Source organism: Ictidomys tridecemlineatus, chromosome 6 (genome assembly GCF_052094955.1).
Source record: "Ictidomys tridecemlineatus isolate mIctTri1 chromosome 6, mIctTri1.hap1, whole genome shotgun sequence".
In the NCBI taxonomy this organism is placed as follows: domain Eukaryota; kingdom Metazoa; phylum Chordata; class Mammalia; order Rodentia; family Sciuridae; genus Ictidomys; species Ictidomys tridecemlineatus.
The window spans coordinates 72,802,522-72,818,353 of NC_135482.1; positions in this window are offsets into that span (position 1 = coordinate 72,802,522).

Genomic DNA, 15,832 nt, shown 5'->3' on the forward strand with positions numbered 1-15,832 from the left:
AAAAGCTACTGTTATAAAATAGCTGACAGCAACAAATATTATCTGGCCCAGAAGCACTAAATAATAGTGGCAAAAGTAGCTCAAGTCAACAGTCTCAAAAATTGATAATTAAATAAAAATGCATAGGAGAGGAAAGATGGCGGCGAAGGGAGTGCATCACCCCAGTGCGCCGCATCACTGAGCCAGTGAAAGAAGATATGAAACGGCTGAAGGATATCTTGTTGGGAATTTCCAGTGAAATTGAGGCGCTACAGAATCTAATAGACAGGTTTCCATTGTGCGAGGTTCGGCAGTGGGAGCTCCATTTCTCCGCACGGAGGGTCGCATAGCCTGATAGCTCCGCGGCGGGTTGTCTGCGGCGCGCGCTGGGGATCGGCAGGGAGCCGGAGCGGGAGAACAGCGAGGAGAGGGAGAACAGCGATACGGATTCGGAGGGCTCCTGCCAGCGATACATCGGCAGCGCTTGGTGCGGAGTTCCGGCTTGAGACAGAGGAGAGAAGCGGCGGTTCCAGTCACCGGTCTGACCACGGAGGACGGCGGCCTCCATCTTGGAGAGATGATGTAATCATCCCATTGTTCTGTTGATCTCAGCTCATTCAGCTACGGAACAGGTGAATTCAGGCTGGTATTTGCCTTCGTCTAACAGACAGATTTCTTGCTCAGGATCGGGACTAGGGATCCTGTGGAGAATACTCTTGAAGGCTCGTGCCTGGCAAGGCGTGCGCTGGGCACTGAGCAGCGGGACTTGGGTTCCCGGGACTTGGGTTCCCGGGGCTAACCGGGCCCAGGTCTGAGGAATCTGCGGAGACTGCCTGTGAAGGCGAGCTCGGAGTGGAGCGTGCGCTGAGCTTGGGGCTACTGGGTTCTGACTCCCGAGACAGTTTTGGCCTGGGGCTGGGGAACCCCGGGGGTTGCTTGCTGGGGCCAGCTCCCAGCGGAGAGAGTGTATCTGGATCGGAAAGGCGGGGTTCTTGCTACCTAAGCTGCTTTGGCCCAAGGCTAGGGAACCAGCGGTGACTGCTTCTCGGCCAGGGTCCTGCTGGGTGCTGTGGGGGCAGAGTGGAGCTTCCACCTGCGCCCAGAGCAGGCCAAGTGACCCGCCGGCGTGGTACCATGAAACCCCAAATGCAGCTGGTGCTGAAGAGAGAAGCAGCCCACGCTTAGAATAGGACCAGCGACCCACTGGCAAGACAGGCCAGGTAGCTTGCCAACGTGGTGGACACGTAACACTGAGGCAGTCGCGTCACACTGGTTGGAGTGGGGGTGGAGCAGGGTCGCCGCCCGGGTCCGGAGGGGGCTCAGCGACCCGTTGGAGAGGTAGTCAGGTACCCCCATTGGGAGTGGGGGCTGTGCAGAACTGCGACCCACCGGCCTAGAGGTCTGCCAGCGTGGTAGACACGTCACACCAATTGGAGTGGGGGCACAGCAGAGCCGCCACCCACATCCAGATCAGGACCAACGACCCCAGGGTGTGGTAGTTACGTTACCACAATTGGAGTGGGGTCAGAGCAGAACAGCCACCAGTGCCTGCAGTGGGGGCAGACCTGCGACCAATTAGTGTGGTAGACAGACCACCCTAATTAGGGGAGGAGCACAGCCACTACCCGCCCTGCAAGGGAGACTTCCCAACTATACAAGAGCAATATAAATAAATAGGAGGTAAATTTCAAAAACACAACAGTTGCACCAAGCAGGAAGAAACGCGAGCAGTATGAAAAGACAAGGAAAGAAAGGTCCACAAGCAATGCAGGTCAACTCAACTTTAGAAGAGGTAATAGCTGCAACAGACGGAATGTCAGATAAAGAGTACAGGATATATATGCTTCAGATGATCTGGAGTCTCAAGGAAGACATGAGACAGCAAAATCAGACAATGAAAGATCACATTGACAAACAAATCCAGGAAGTAAAAGATCAATTTCACAGGGAGATAGAGGTAATAAAAAACAAACAAATTGAAATCCTGGAAATGCAGGAATCATTAAACCAACTTAAAAACTCAATTGAGAATACTAACAGCAGATTAGATCACTTAGAAGAGAGAACATCAGACAATGAAGACAAAGTATTTCAACTGGAAAAGAACATAGACAGCTCAGCAAGTCTGCTAAGAAACCATGAGCAGAACATCCAAGAATTATGGGACAATATCAAAAGACCAAATTTAAGAGTCATTGGGATACAGGAAGGCACAGAGCTCCAAACTAAAGGAATAAACAGACTATTCAGTGAGATTATACAAGAAAACTTCCCAGACTTGAAGAATGAGACAGAATCACAAATCCTAGAAGCCTACAGGACGCCGAATGTGCAAAATCATAAGAGATCCACACCTAGACACATTATAATGAAGATGTCCAACATACAGAATAAGGAGAGAATTTTAAAAGCTGCAAGAGAAAGAAAGCAGATTACATTTAGGGGCAAACCAATCAGGATAACAGCTGATCTCTCAACACAGACCCTGAAAGCTAGAAGATCCTGGAATAACATATTTCAAACACTGAAAGAAAATGGGTTCCAACCAAGAATCGTGTATCCGGCGAAATTAAGCTTCAGGATAGAAGATGAAATTAAAACCTTCCATGATAAACAAAAGTTAAAAGAATTCGCAGCTAGAAAACCATCTCTTCAAAAAATCCTTGGCAAAACATTACAGGAAGAGGAAATGGAAAATAACACTGAAAACCAACAATGGGAGATAGGACAGTAAAGGGGGAAAAATAGTCAAAGAGGATAACAAATCAGGTTTAGAAACATCAATAAACAAATATGGCTAGAAGAACAAATTATATCTCAATAATAACCCTAAATGTTAATGGCTTAAATTCACCAATTAAGAGACACAGGCTAGTAGAATGGATCACAAAAGAAGACCCAACAATATGCTGCCTACAGGAGACGCATCTGATAGAAAAAGATATTCATAGACTGAAGGTGAAAGGTTGGGAAAAATCATACCACTCATATGGAATGCGGAAACAAGCAGGAGTGTCCATACTCATATCTAATAAAATAGATTTCAAACCAAAGTTAATCAAAAGGGATAAAGAAGGACACTTCATACTGCTCAAGGGAACCATACACCAACAAGACATAACAATCATAAATATATATGCCCCAAATAATGGTGCGGCTGTGTTTATCAAGCAAACTCTCCTCAAGTTCAAGAGTCTAATAGACCACCATACAATAATCATGGGAGACTTCAACACACCTCTCTCACCACTGGACAGATCTTACAAACAAAAGTTAAATAAAGAAACTATAGAACTCAATAACACAATTAACAACCTAGACTTAATTGACATATATAGACTATACCACCCCAAATCAAGTAGTTACACTTTTTTCTCAGCAGCACATGGAACCTTCTCAAAAATAGACCATATATTATGTCACAGGGCAACTCTTAGACAATATAAAGGGGTAGAGATAATACCATGCATCTTATCTGATCACAATGGAATAAAACTGAAAATCAACGATAAAAGAATGAAGGAAAAATCAAGCATCACTTGGAGAATGAACAATAGGTTGCTGAATGATCAATGGGTTTTAGAAGACATCAAGGAGGAAATTAAAAAATTCCTAGAGTTAAATGAAAACACAGACACAACATATCGGAATCTATGGGACACATTGAAAGCAGTTCTAAGAGGAAAATTCATTGCTTGGAGTTCATTCCTCAAAAAAAGAAAAAACCAACAAATAAATGATCTCATACTTCATCTCAAAATCCTAGAAAAAGAAGAGCAAAACAACAGCAAAAGAAGTAGAAGGCAAGAAATAATTAAAATCAGAGCTGAAATAAATGAAATTGAAACAAAAGAAACAATTGAAAAAATTGACAGGACTAAAAGTTGGTTCTTTGAAAAAATAAATAAAATTGACAGACCCTTAGCCATGTTAACGAAGAGAAGAAGAGAGAGAACTCAAATTACTAACATACGGGATGAAAAAGGTAATATCACAACAGACACTTCAGAAATACAGAAGATAATCAGAAATTATTTTGAATCCTTATACTCCAATAAAATAGAAGATAGTGAAGGCATAGATAAATTCCTTAAGTCTTATGACCTGCCCAGATTGAGTCAGGAGGATATAGACAACCTAAACAGACCAATAACAATAGAGGAAATAGAAGAAACCATCAAAAGATTACCAACTAAGAAAAGCCCAGGACCGGATGGGTATACAGCAGAGTTTTACAAAACCTTTAAAGAGGAACTAACACCAATACTTTTCAAGCTATTTCAGGAAATAGAAAAAGAGGGAGAACTTCCAAATTCATTCTACGAGGCCAACATCACCCTGATTCCGAAACCAGACAAAGACACTTCAAAGAAAGAAAACTACAGACCAATATCTCTAATGAACCTTGACGCAAAAATCCTCAATAAAATTCTGGCGAATCGGATTCAAATACATATCAAAAAAATTATACATCATGATCAAGTAGGATTCATCCCTGGGATGCAAGGCTGGTTCAATATACGGAAATCAATAAATGTTATTCACCACATCAACAGACTTAAAAATAAGAACCATATGATCATCTCGATAGATGCAGAAAAAGCATTCGACAAAGTACAGCATCCCTTTATGTTCAAAACTCTAGAAAAATTAGGGATAACTGGAACATACCTCAACATTGTAAAAGCAATCTACGATAAGCCACAGGCCAGCATCATTCTGAATGGAGAAAAATTGAAGGCATTCCCTCTAAGATCTGGTACAAGACAGGGATGCCCTCTCTCACCACTTCTGTTCAACATAGTCCTCGAAACACTGGCCAGAGCAATTAGACAGACAAAAGAAATTAAAGGCATAAAAATAGGAAAAGAAGAACTTAAATTATCACTATTTGCAGATGATATGATCCTATACCTAGCAGACCCAAAAGGGTCTACAAAGAAGCTATTAGAGCTAATAAATGAATTCAGCAAAGTGGCAGGATATAAGATCAACACGCATAAATCAAAGGCATTCCTGTATATCAGTGACAAATCCTCTGAAACGGAAATGAGGACAACTACTCCATTCACAATATCCCCCCAAAAAATAAAATACTTGGGAATCAACCTAACAAAAGAGGTGAAAGATTTATATAATGAAAATTATAGAACCCTAAAGAAAGATATAGAAGAAGACCTTAGAAGATGGAAAAATATACCCTGCTCATGGATAGGTAGAACTAACATCATCAAAATGGCGATATTACCAAAAGTTCTCTATAAGTTCAATGCAATGCCAATCAAAATCCCAATGGAACTTCTTGTAGAAATAGATAAAAGAATCATGAAATTCATATGGAATAATAAAAGACCCAGAATAGCAAAAACAATGCTAAGCAGGAAGAGTGAATCAGGCGGTATAGCGATACCAGACTTCAAACTATACTACAGAGCAATAGTAACAAAAACAGCATGGTACTGGTACCAAAACAGGCGGGTGGACCAATGGTACAGAATAGAGGACACAGAAACCAATCCACAAAACTACAACTATCTTATATTTGATAAAGGGGCTAAAAGCATGCAATGGAGGAAGGATAGCATCTTCAACAAATGGTGCTGGGAAAACTGGAAATCCATTTGCATCAAAATGAATCTGAACCCCTATCTCTCGCCATGCACAAAAGTTAACTCAAAATGGATTAAGGAGCTTGATATTAAATCAGAGACATGGCATCTGATAGAAGAAAAAGTTGGTTATGATCTACATACGGTGGGATCGGGCCCCAAATTCCTCAATAGGACACCCATAGCGCAAGAGTTAATAACTAGAATCAACAAATGGGACTTACTCAAACTAAAAAGTTTTTTCTCAGCAAAAGAAACAATAAGAGAGATAAACAGGGAGCCTACATCCTGGGAACAAATCTTTAATCCACACACTTCAGATAGAGCCCTAATAACCAGAATATACAAAGAACTCAAAAAATTAGACAATAAGATAACAAATAACCCAATCAATAAATGGGCCAAGGACCTGAACAGACAGTTCTCAGAGGAGGACATACAATCAATCAATAAGTACATGAAAAAATGCTCACCATCGCTAGCAGTTAGAGAAATGCAAATCAAAACTACCCTAAGATACCACCTCACTCCAGTAAGATTGGCAGCCATTAGGAAGTCAAACAACAATAAGTGCTGGAGAGGATGCGGGGAAAAGGGCACTCTTGTTCATTGCTGGTGGGACTGCAAATTAGTGCAGCCAATTTGGAAAGCAGTATGGAGATTTCTTGGAAAGCTGGGAATGGAACCACCATTTGACCCAGCTATTCCCCTTCTCGGTCTATTCCCTAAAGACCTAATAAGAGCATGTTACAGAGACACTGCTACAACAATGTTCATAGCAACACAATTCACTATAGCAAGATTATGGAATCAGCCTAGATGCCCTTCAATAGATGAATGGATAAAAAAAATGTGGCATTTATACACAATGGAGTATTACTCTGCATTAAGGAACGACAAAATCATAGAATTTGGAGGGAAATGGATGGCATTAGAGCAGATTATGCTAAGTGAAGCTAGTCAATCGTTAAAAAACAAATACCAAATGACTCCTTTGATATAAGGGGAGTAAACAAGGACAGGGCAAGGACGAAGAGCTTGAGAAGAAGATTTACATTAAACAGGGATGAGAAAAGGGGGGGGGAGGGGAGGGGAGGGGAGGGGGGATAGTAGAGAATAGGACAGACAGCAGAATACATCAGACACTAGAAAGGCAATATGTCAATCAATGGAAGGGTAACTGATGTGAAACAGCAATCTGTATACGGGGTAAAGTTGGGAGTTCATAACCCACTTGAATCAAACTGTGAAAGATGATGTATTAAGAACTGTGTAATGTTTTGAACGACCAACAATAAAAAAAAAAAAAAAAAAAAAAAAAGAATATGTCAGACCAAAGAACAAAAAAAAAAAAAAAAAAAAGAAAGGCTAAATTAGGTTCTGGTTGCACCCAATGTAATGTAACTATATTGATGAATCTTATTAAATAATAGTAAAATAATAATCTTTATTTTTTTGTTAATAATCTTTCTTCATCTTCTTTAGACATACCTGCTGATGAGCCTACTGATTAATTAACTAGAAAACAACATGAATTTTTCTGAAAATAAATGTAGTTTTTAGAAAATATAAGCAGATTCTGTCAAAAAATGAGGAAAAGATATGGAAATCATCTTTTTTTGGACTATGGGAGAGGCAAGACAGGGTGTGATGATCCACAGAGTTAATACTAAAAAATTTTAAGGTTCTAACTTTGTTGAGTGGTATGTTTTGTGTGAAGGGTCTACAAATAAATCATTTCAAATCCAAAAAAAAATAAATAAATAAATAAATAAATAAATAAATAAAAATGCATAAAACACCTTTTGTAATGTATAGAGCACCACTAAAACATGGGGGTGGGAGGCATGGGCCATCCAAATATTTAGGACTTTCAGAAAAAAAGAAAAACAATAAATATACAACGAATGCACAGCTTATTCAGTATTTGTCTTTTTAAAACATGCCTTGTCTTGAAAATACTTTATTATTGTTAATTAGTTAAGTCAAAACTTTCAAAGAGTATAAGACATAGCAGAAGCCAAACAAATTGGAATAAAGAAACAATGGGTTCTCAGATTCAGCTGGTCTATTTGGAGAGCAGCCATGTGCCAGGCTCCTTCAGAGGCAGGATTCCATCACAAATATTCAAGACGGGTATCCTTTTCCTCATTATTACAAATGAGGAACATGTAACTCAGAGAAAGCAAAAAACTTCCCCATGCTTATAAATCTATGGGTGTCATGGTTGTAGTTTTACATTCAGATATTTGACTCCAATTCCACTATTCTCTCAATAACTTCATGCTGCTTCTGGAAGGATTGCTCAGTGCAATAGTGCTAAGGTCAGCAAGTCAACAACTGCTTTTATTTTCCTCCTTTGTTGTGCTAACTTTCCCAACCTCATCATTTCAGTGAAGAATCAAATCAACACAATAACATGTGCACTGAGCTTAAGTAAACCAGATGCATGCACTTACAAGATGGAGTAGCACAGATTTTGTGCTATCAAGCCTTGGGCATCAATCTTAACAAATCTGAAAAGGAGAGCAACAATAACTACTCCTAAATTTCCCTTACATTCTAGGAATAGTGCCAAGTGAAATCTTGCAGCCTACACTAAAAAAAAAAAGAATAAATAAAGTTCATTTTTTATTTAATTTAGTAAACACACAAACTATCCCATTATGTATAACTCATACTAATAATAGCCAATAAATTTCCTATTTTATTCCAAAAATTCTAGTTACAAAAAGTTTGTATTATTTCTCAAACTACAGGAATGTAAGACAAAAATATTAGCTTCCCTGAAGACACAAAAAGAACTGCCAAATTTTCTTTATGTGCAGGTTTCTCTAGGTATTCACATTTGTGAATACACATGGTCGTAATGGGACTAAAAAACAATGCCTCTTGTAGTATATTCACCCATCTGGTCTGCACCCCATCCAACTACTCATCCTAAACAGGAGGTTAGGATATTTGACAAAACAGGTCCTTGAAGAATTGAGGTGTACAGTTTATCAGGTAAGAACCTTAATCCTCACATACACTGGGAATTTAGACCAAAAGTTGTATATCAAATACTTATTATATTAAAGAAGAAATCCAAAATATTTACCAAAATCTAAAAAGGAAGATAGCTATCTTGACTTGCTGTCAAGTATTTATACAAAATATCAGAGCAGACTAACAGCAGTGAGGTGATATCCTGTTTCATTAATGCTTTTCCATTTATGTGCTAATGTGCCTATGTCTCCAGAAAACATAGGTATCCCAAGTCAAACTTCTTTTTTAACCTAATAGATGGCTAATGCAAATGGATTTTTGTGTGTAGGCAGTAAGAAAAATATAGATTAAAATGACTTAGGTGAATACATCTACAAACCATGTACAAATGTATATACCTTCATCACTTTATGCCCTTTTGTAACTCATTTAGTGTTAGCATTCATTGTCTCTTTTTCTAAAAAAAAAAAAAAAAAAAAAGGAGGCTAAGAAGATCCAAACTGATGGCTAATAGCTGCTCTCAGACCAGTGGGGTAAATGCTATTTCCACAATATTGTGCCTTTTTAAATTTTCCCTAGTATTAGTAATTATCAAGTGAAAGAAGCCATGAGCCATGAAAATAATTTTACAGAGGCCAAATTTCAGTTTTTCTGTGGCAAAAGATGCTTCCATATGAGTTATATGTTTTGTGAGAAATATATTTAAAAATATAATATATCCAGAATCCTGGGGATCTGCCTCCATTTGGACCCTAAGCCATCAGTTCACCACACAGCCGTAAGTAGCAAGGATGATAATGTTTACAACATAAATAGATTATGTTATCATAGCTTGAACATTTCCTAATAACATTCTAGCTCTATGAAGGAAAAATTAGTTTCTGACATGGCTTAGAAGATGCTGTATTATCTTTCCTCTGCCTATCTCCAAATTAACTCAAAGATGCCTGTGACCAGAAATAAGGTGTAAGCTTTGAAACACTCTCAGAAACATGCCTGTGAAAGAAATGGGGGGGGGGACTAGTTTTGATACTGTTTGATTTTCTAAGAATAGGAAATGGGCATAATAGGTTAAGAAAAAAAAAAAAGAAAGTGGAAAGAAAGAAGAAAGGGAATTTTTCTAAGCAGAATTCAAACCCCTTTGCAAAAACACAACTGAAATTAAGGCATTTGCACATATTGGTTAAAGAAAAACTAATTTTTTTTCGAATTTGGAAATGACTTGTATTTGCATAATTTCAATGTAAACTTGCTTTGTTATGCCAAGCTTAAAGAAAAAAAAATATTCACTTGGCTTTCAGTGAAAGAATTGAAAAGACTACTGGCTTCTATCTCTCATTCACATTTTTTGTGGGTTTGTTTTTCAATAAAAGAGAAGGAAATTATCCTAGAGGATTACAGATGAAAATATTGAAATGGAAATGTTCATCAAGCAATTTTTTAAATTTACATACATTTGTCCAACTAAAAAAGGCTAAAATTTCTTTACAGTACAGGAATGCTGTCCTCAATAACTTTGAACACAAGGGCATAATTTCAGTTAAAATTTTCCAATGATAAGGGTTTTTTTCATTGTAAGATTTCTCCCATCACAGTTTTGATGAATGAAAAGTCTGTACATTGAGGTGAGCGCCTCATTTTCATTTTCATTTTATTGATTCTAGATTTGTGTTCTTGGCCAAGGTAGAACACATCAAACTTCTCATGTACCCACCATTGCTCTGTGTATCTGAGAACAACTGCATACCTCTCGCATGTGCTGTCATCCATAGATTCACCATTCCTCGGTCCCCCAGTGCTCCCTCTCATTAGATGGTCTCCATCCTTTTCATCGTATCATTTTAATTCCTCTAGATGACATAGTTTGCAGATATTTATACTAAAACATGACATTAAGTACTGACATAATATCCCAGATGTATCATGAACACTACCAATTAAAGTTATTTGCCTTTCTTAGTCTATAGAATATCTTTAGTAGTATCCAATAAACATTGCTCTAGGGACATTCCTCAACAATATCGTGAGATGTTTTATTAAAATTTCTATGGAAGTGATGAACAGTAATTATATATAATTCTCTTGATGTAACAGTCTATTTATCTGAACCCCCTAAAATGAGCATAATTTAGGTTAATTTACACTTAGTGGATCCATTACCAAAGTAAATTAACACTTTTCCTTCTAAATTCTCAGAAAACAATTGTCCTGAATTTCATTTTCTTTTACTTGATGTTTTGCTCCATTATTAGCAGAAGAGTGCTTATGAATGTGTGTGTATGTGTGTGTGTGTGCGCACTCGTGTGTGTAAAAGACAGTTGTTTTGATCTGTCCTCACCATTTTAAACAATATGCCTCAAAACTGAAAGCTTGAATACACCTCCAGGTTTAAGAAACTACTTCAAAATCAAAGACATACTTGTCCCCTCATTCCTGTGGGTGAAAGGTAAAAAGACCCCCCAAAAAGATCTATTAGGTGGTTGAATGGATGAAGCCAGGCAGATGACTCAGAAGACCCAGCATTATTATAGCAAGTTTGGACACCATGCAGACCACAATCAAAAGGGTCATTGCTATGTATAAGCAATTTAAAAGCATGCACAGATCTCTGTGTGAGAAATTTTAAAAGATTTCAAGGTTTTCAGTTTTGCATAGAAAAAAATACTAATGAATATATTTTTAAAGAAGGTATTGACATCATCTACTCCTGTATTTAGTATATGATTTTAAGCAACAACAAAAGAGGGGACCTTTGTTTTAAGTTGCTTAGTAAAAAGGCTTTAAAAGCTTCCAAGTCATAATTGATCTCATAATTGACTAACATTCAGTTCAAAATGGAGAACTCTTTTTTTCAGCCATACCCACTTCCAGGCCATAGGAGCAACATCCTTAAACTAAAGGAGTTGCATACCCTAAGGAGACCATGGCTTCACACAGGGAGAAGTCAGGTTGGATCCTGGGGATGGGGACTGCACCAGGAGATGCAGAAGCAGTTGGTAGAATAGCTGAGCCTTACACTCAGGTAACAGTAATTGGGCATCATCTAGGATCAGAAGACTCTCCTGCAGTCTTAGAATAGGACATTGGAGAACCATTTCAACACCAAGAAATTTGGATACAATTATGTGACCCTGGTTCCATATTCCTAAGAATATGCCAAACTCCCACCAAGGCAACTCTCTCAAGACAGAGCTTTTTGTCTCCTTTGTTTCCCACTGTATTGTACATAGAGCCCTGTCCAGCACAGAGGAAGAGTTTGATGAATGTTTATTAAATGTATTAATGGGGATAGCTTCATGAGGAGATGACAAATGAATAGTCCTATCCCGTATTTATAATCTTTCTTATTCTTTTCTATGCTTAATTTACTTTAAAAATTAAATACTACCACTAATAATAGCTAGCATACATTGAATGGTATGTGCCACACACTGTTCTAAGCTCTTGACATACATTAGCTCATTTACTTAAGCAAATTAAGTATGAGTTCCTAGCTCCTCTCATTGCATATTTCACAATCTTAGCTCATTCTCTGACTTTGCTACTTTGACCACAAAATTTCCTCCACTAAAAAGCACTTCAATATGCTCAATTTCACCTTTAGTCCCCATAACAGTTACTCCGAGTCCTGGCAGATCCAATAGCTCTAGCAACTATCTTCATTATTGTGTCAAAATAGAGGGACTTGTAAAATGTCAGTATTGGTCTAAAGAGAAAGAGAGAGAGAGAGAGAGAGAGAGAGAGAGAGAGAGAGAGAGAGAGAGAGAGAGAATTCCAAAAGGATAGATTTTGTTTGTAAGTATGTTGTTGATACATTTCAGCTTTTGAGTATTTAAAATAGTCATCTAAAACAATCACTCAATATAGGGTAAATTATATACCAGGCATTTCACAATCTAGTCTATGTTCTCTGCCTTCTATTCTCTGGTACTTCCATATGCCTGCATATATTTTTCTCTCTCTGAATAAGATGATCTCTTGATAAACATACTTCTTGACAAATTTATTCATCTTAAAAAAATCCAGCTGTTATTGCCTCTGTAGGATGCTTTTCCTGATGGACCAACACTATTTTCCACATGTTACCTGTTGATCTTGACCTGCTGTACCACTAATTATACTCTGGGCTGGAGTCTTTGTGTTTCCTGAGACTTTGGCATGGTAATATGCTTGGTGCTCATTAAAGCTTTATTAGATAAATGAGGGAATTAATTAAGATTCATTTGCAGATAATAATGAACTTTTTCTGCTCCTCTTAGACTGAATTCTAATAGCATATTTTCCCAGATACAGTGTGATGAAAAACTTCCTTCAGCTCCAACATTGTTTTTCCAAAAGCATTCTCTGGAGGCAGCTTTCAATTCCATCTTTCTGACACTTTCTTTCCTCTCCAAACGCTAGATTGCTTAAAATGTTTGACATAAAAAAGGCTTGGAAAGAAACAAAGTAAAAGCAAATGTCCTCCAAAATCCTTTGTGAATGCCTTCTATGTCCTCTGCCAGAGCCCAGGCATGGCTAGTTGTATGTTTTTTGACAATCCTAATAGATGCTCTGCTGCGTACATTCATCAAACATACATAGGATGCAATGAAAGATGTAAAGGGTATATTTCTCTTTCCCACACTTTGAAGCACGTATTTTATTATTGCCATATATTTGTAAGTACAAGAAAAGCTAGGAAGAAACTTTAGTAAACACTGTGAAACATCTGTTATAATTTTAGCTTAATAACTTCCACAAGCCTGGATAAACACTAAGTATGGACTCTTAAAGGTCAAAATATTTTGCCTCATGTGAAATGCATTAATAATATCCATATGACGATTTCAAGAACCAGATTTCAGTAGGTCAAAATATTTCCAGACTTTTTTCTTTGCCTGTCCTAATTTTACCTTCTACACGCCAACAGATTGACTTCCTAAATCACAACTCTGATCATGTCCCTCATCCCTTGGTTCAAAAGCTTTTTATTAAAACCTCATTATTATGAAACAATGGACCAGTATATTCATGTGGTACTCAAGGGCCTCCAAATTCAGCTCACCTGATGTTCTCTGTTTTATATATTTATATTTCACCTTTCATTTGTGTGTTCTCTATTTTACAAACCAATTATTTCAAATCAATTATTCCACTTGCTATTCTTAATTCTTTGTTCTCTCTCTGAGATGGCTGAATTTGGAACTTCCTAGAAATTTTCTACTTTTCTTTATTGTATGTAACACATGTTATCTTATTTAGCAGTCCTGTGTCCATCTGTAAATGTATGCGTACACACAATGTTGATAAAATAATCATTTTTGCAAGAATGATTTCCTATTTCTGTCTTCTATGACTCAGAATTTTACAGTGAAGAACTCAGTATATACACATTGAAAAATGAGGAAAGAATCATATTTCCTAATAAAACCATTGTTCTGATTAGACATAAAGAATTTTAACCTCAAAAGTCGTCATCCAAAATCAGTTGTCTTTCTACCTGTTGCTTTACCAATCAGGCAGCAGAGGCTGCAGAAACCTTGACCAAAGAATCCCTTCTGTCTTAGAGAGTGGCGCCACCTTCTGACAATGCAATTTTTTTTTTTTTTTTTTTTTGCTATTTTTTCAATTAAATGTGGTTATTTTCAAATTCTTAAAGAGGAGAGAATTATTTGCACCTATTTCTATAATTATGTCAATATAAAATTGTTACAAACTATGTTGACAGTTTTCAAACATACACTCTGATAATTCACTTTCTGCTCCAGAAACTTTGAAATCATGACAGTTTTAGAAACTGTCCATAGAAGGGATCATGAGTTTAACTGGGACCGTCACTTACTCCCTAAATTCACAGTGATAGATATACATATTTAAAAGATGGGATCACTGTTAGAGATTAACAGAGATGTATTCATGAAAATAAAACATTATATTCTACTCTCTTGCATTCACAGAAAGGCCCAAGTTTTGTATTTTGATTTTAAAAAATGATTCATGATCTAAAAACGTATTTGCTGACTTGTGCTATTATTGAGACAAACAACTGCTTTGCATGTTGCTTGTGAAATGGAGACAGAATAGATCTTTTTAAGAAGAATGTGTGTGTCATACAGGCATATGTGCATGGATTTGGAGTGGGGAAACCATTTATGAGGGCATTTTTAGTATGCAAATGTAAAGTCAATCCTACTCTGGAAAGGAAATTGTTCCCATATACTAAAATACTAAATGCTCTACATAATGTCTTTTGAGTGTAGGCAACTGGTTTCTAAGTAGGAAGGTTCTAATGCAAAAATATGTGGCCCTGGAGGAGAAATGGGTCCTTGCAAGGAGTGACAAGTCTGGGGCTTAGGAGAGTGATGGCTGACCTTTGGACACAGAATGTGGCATGTAGATTCTGGAAATCATTGATTCTACTACTTCTGGGAAAGGAGAGAAATTGTAGGATCTCCATGCCTTGCTTCCCAAGTCTATTGTAACTTTTTTTTTGTTCTAAGGGATTTGGCTCAAATTATGCTAGACTGTAAGCTTTAAGGAACTATTGTATAAATGTGTTTATATATTTAGGATTGCTCCAATATCCTAGAGGAGTAATATTGACCCAGCGAGCAGTGATCTGCTCCGAAGTGCAGAGAAGCAGTTGAACTGAAAGATGCCCAGTGACAGGAAAAATAGTATCTGGGGGAGAAGGAATTAGTCCCAAGTATCAAGCAAGAGATATTTGGAGAGAGGAACATTATATAATATAGGCATTTCCTATAAATCAAGGAGGATAGGAAATACAAACTATCTTCACTTGGGTTTTTAAGAGCAAAAAGATTGTAGAAAATTTGAGGGTATTAAGTTCTTAATGATTCACAAAATTAAGAATTCATGATTAGTAAGACTTTGTCATTAATGTTAATTTTCAGCAGTTCCTCACTATTCAGAGAAATTCTATTTGGCTTCCAGGATTCAGCCATGGATAATTAATGCTGTGTCTTTTTCTTTTCTTTTCTTTTTCTTTCTTTTTTTTTCTCTCTTTATTGGATAGAAACAGTGTGTTCAGAGGAAAGCAAATATGATCAGCCAATAAGCCCAAACCCATTCTCTTTCTTCTCTACTAAAGATGCCTTTTCCTTCTACACTGGAAGAGAAGCATCTCTTAATTAACTGTAGAAGGTAATATTTAAAAATAAAACCAGTCAAATAGAAAAAGTAAAAAGTAGAAACAGGCAAAGATAATGTGAGTATAATTAATTCCACAGAAAATATATACAGATATTTCTATAATT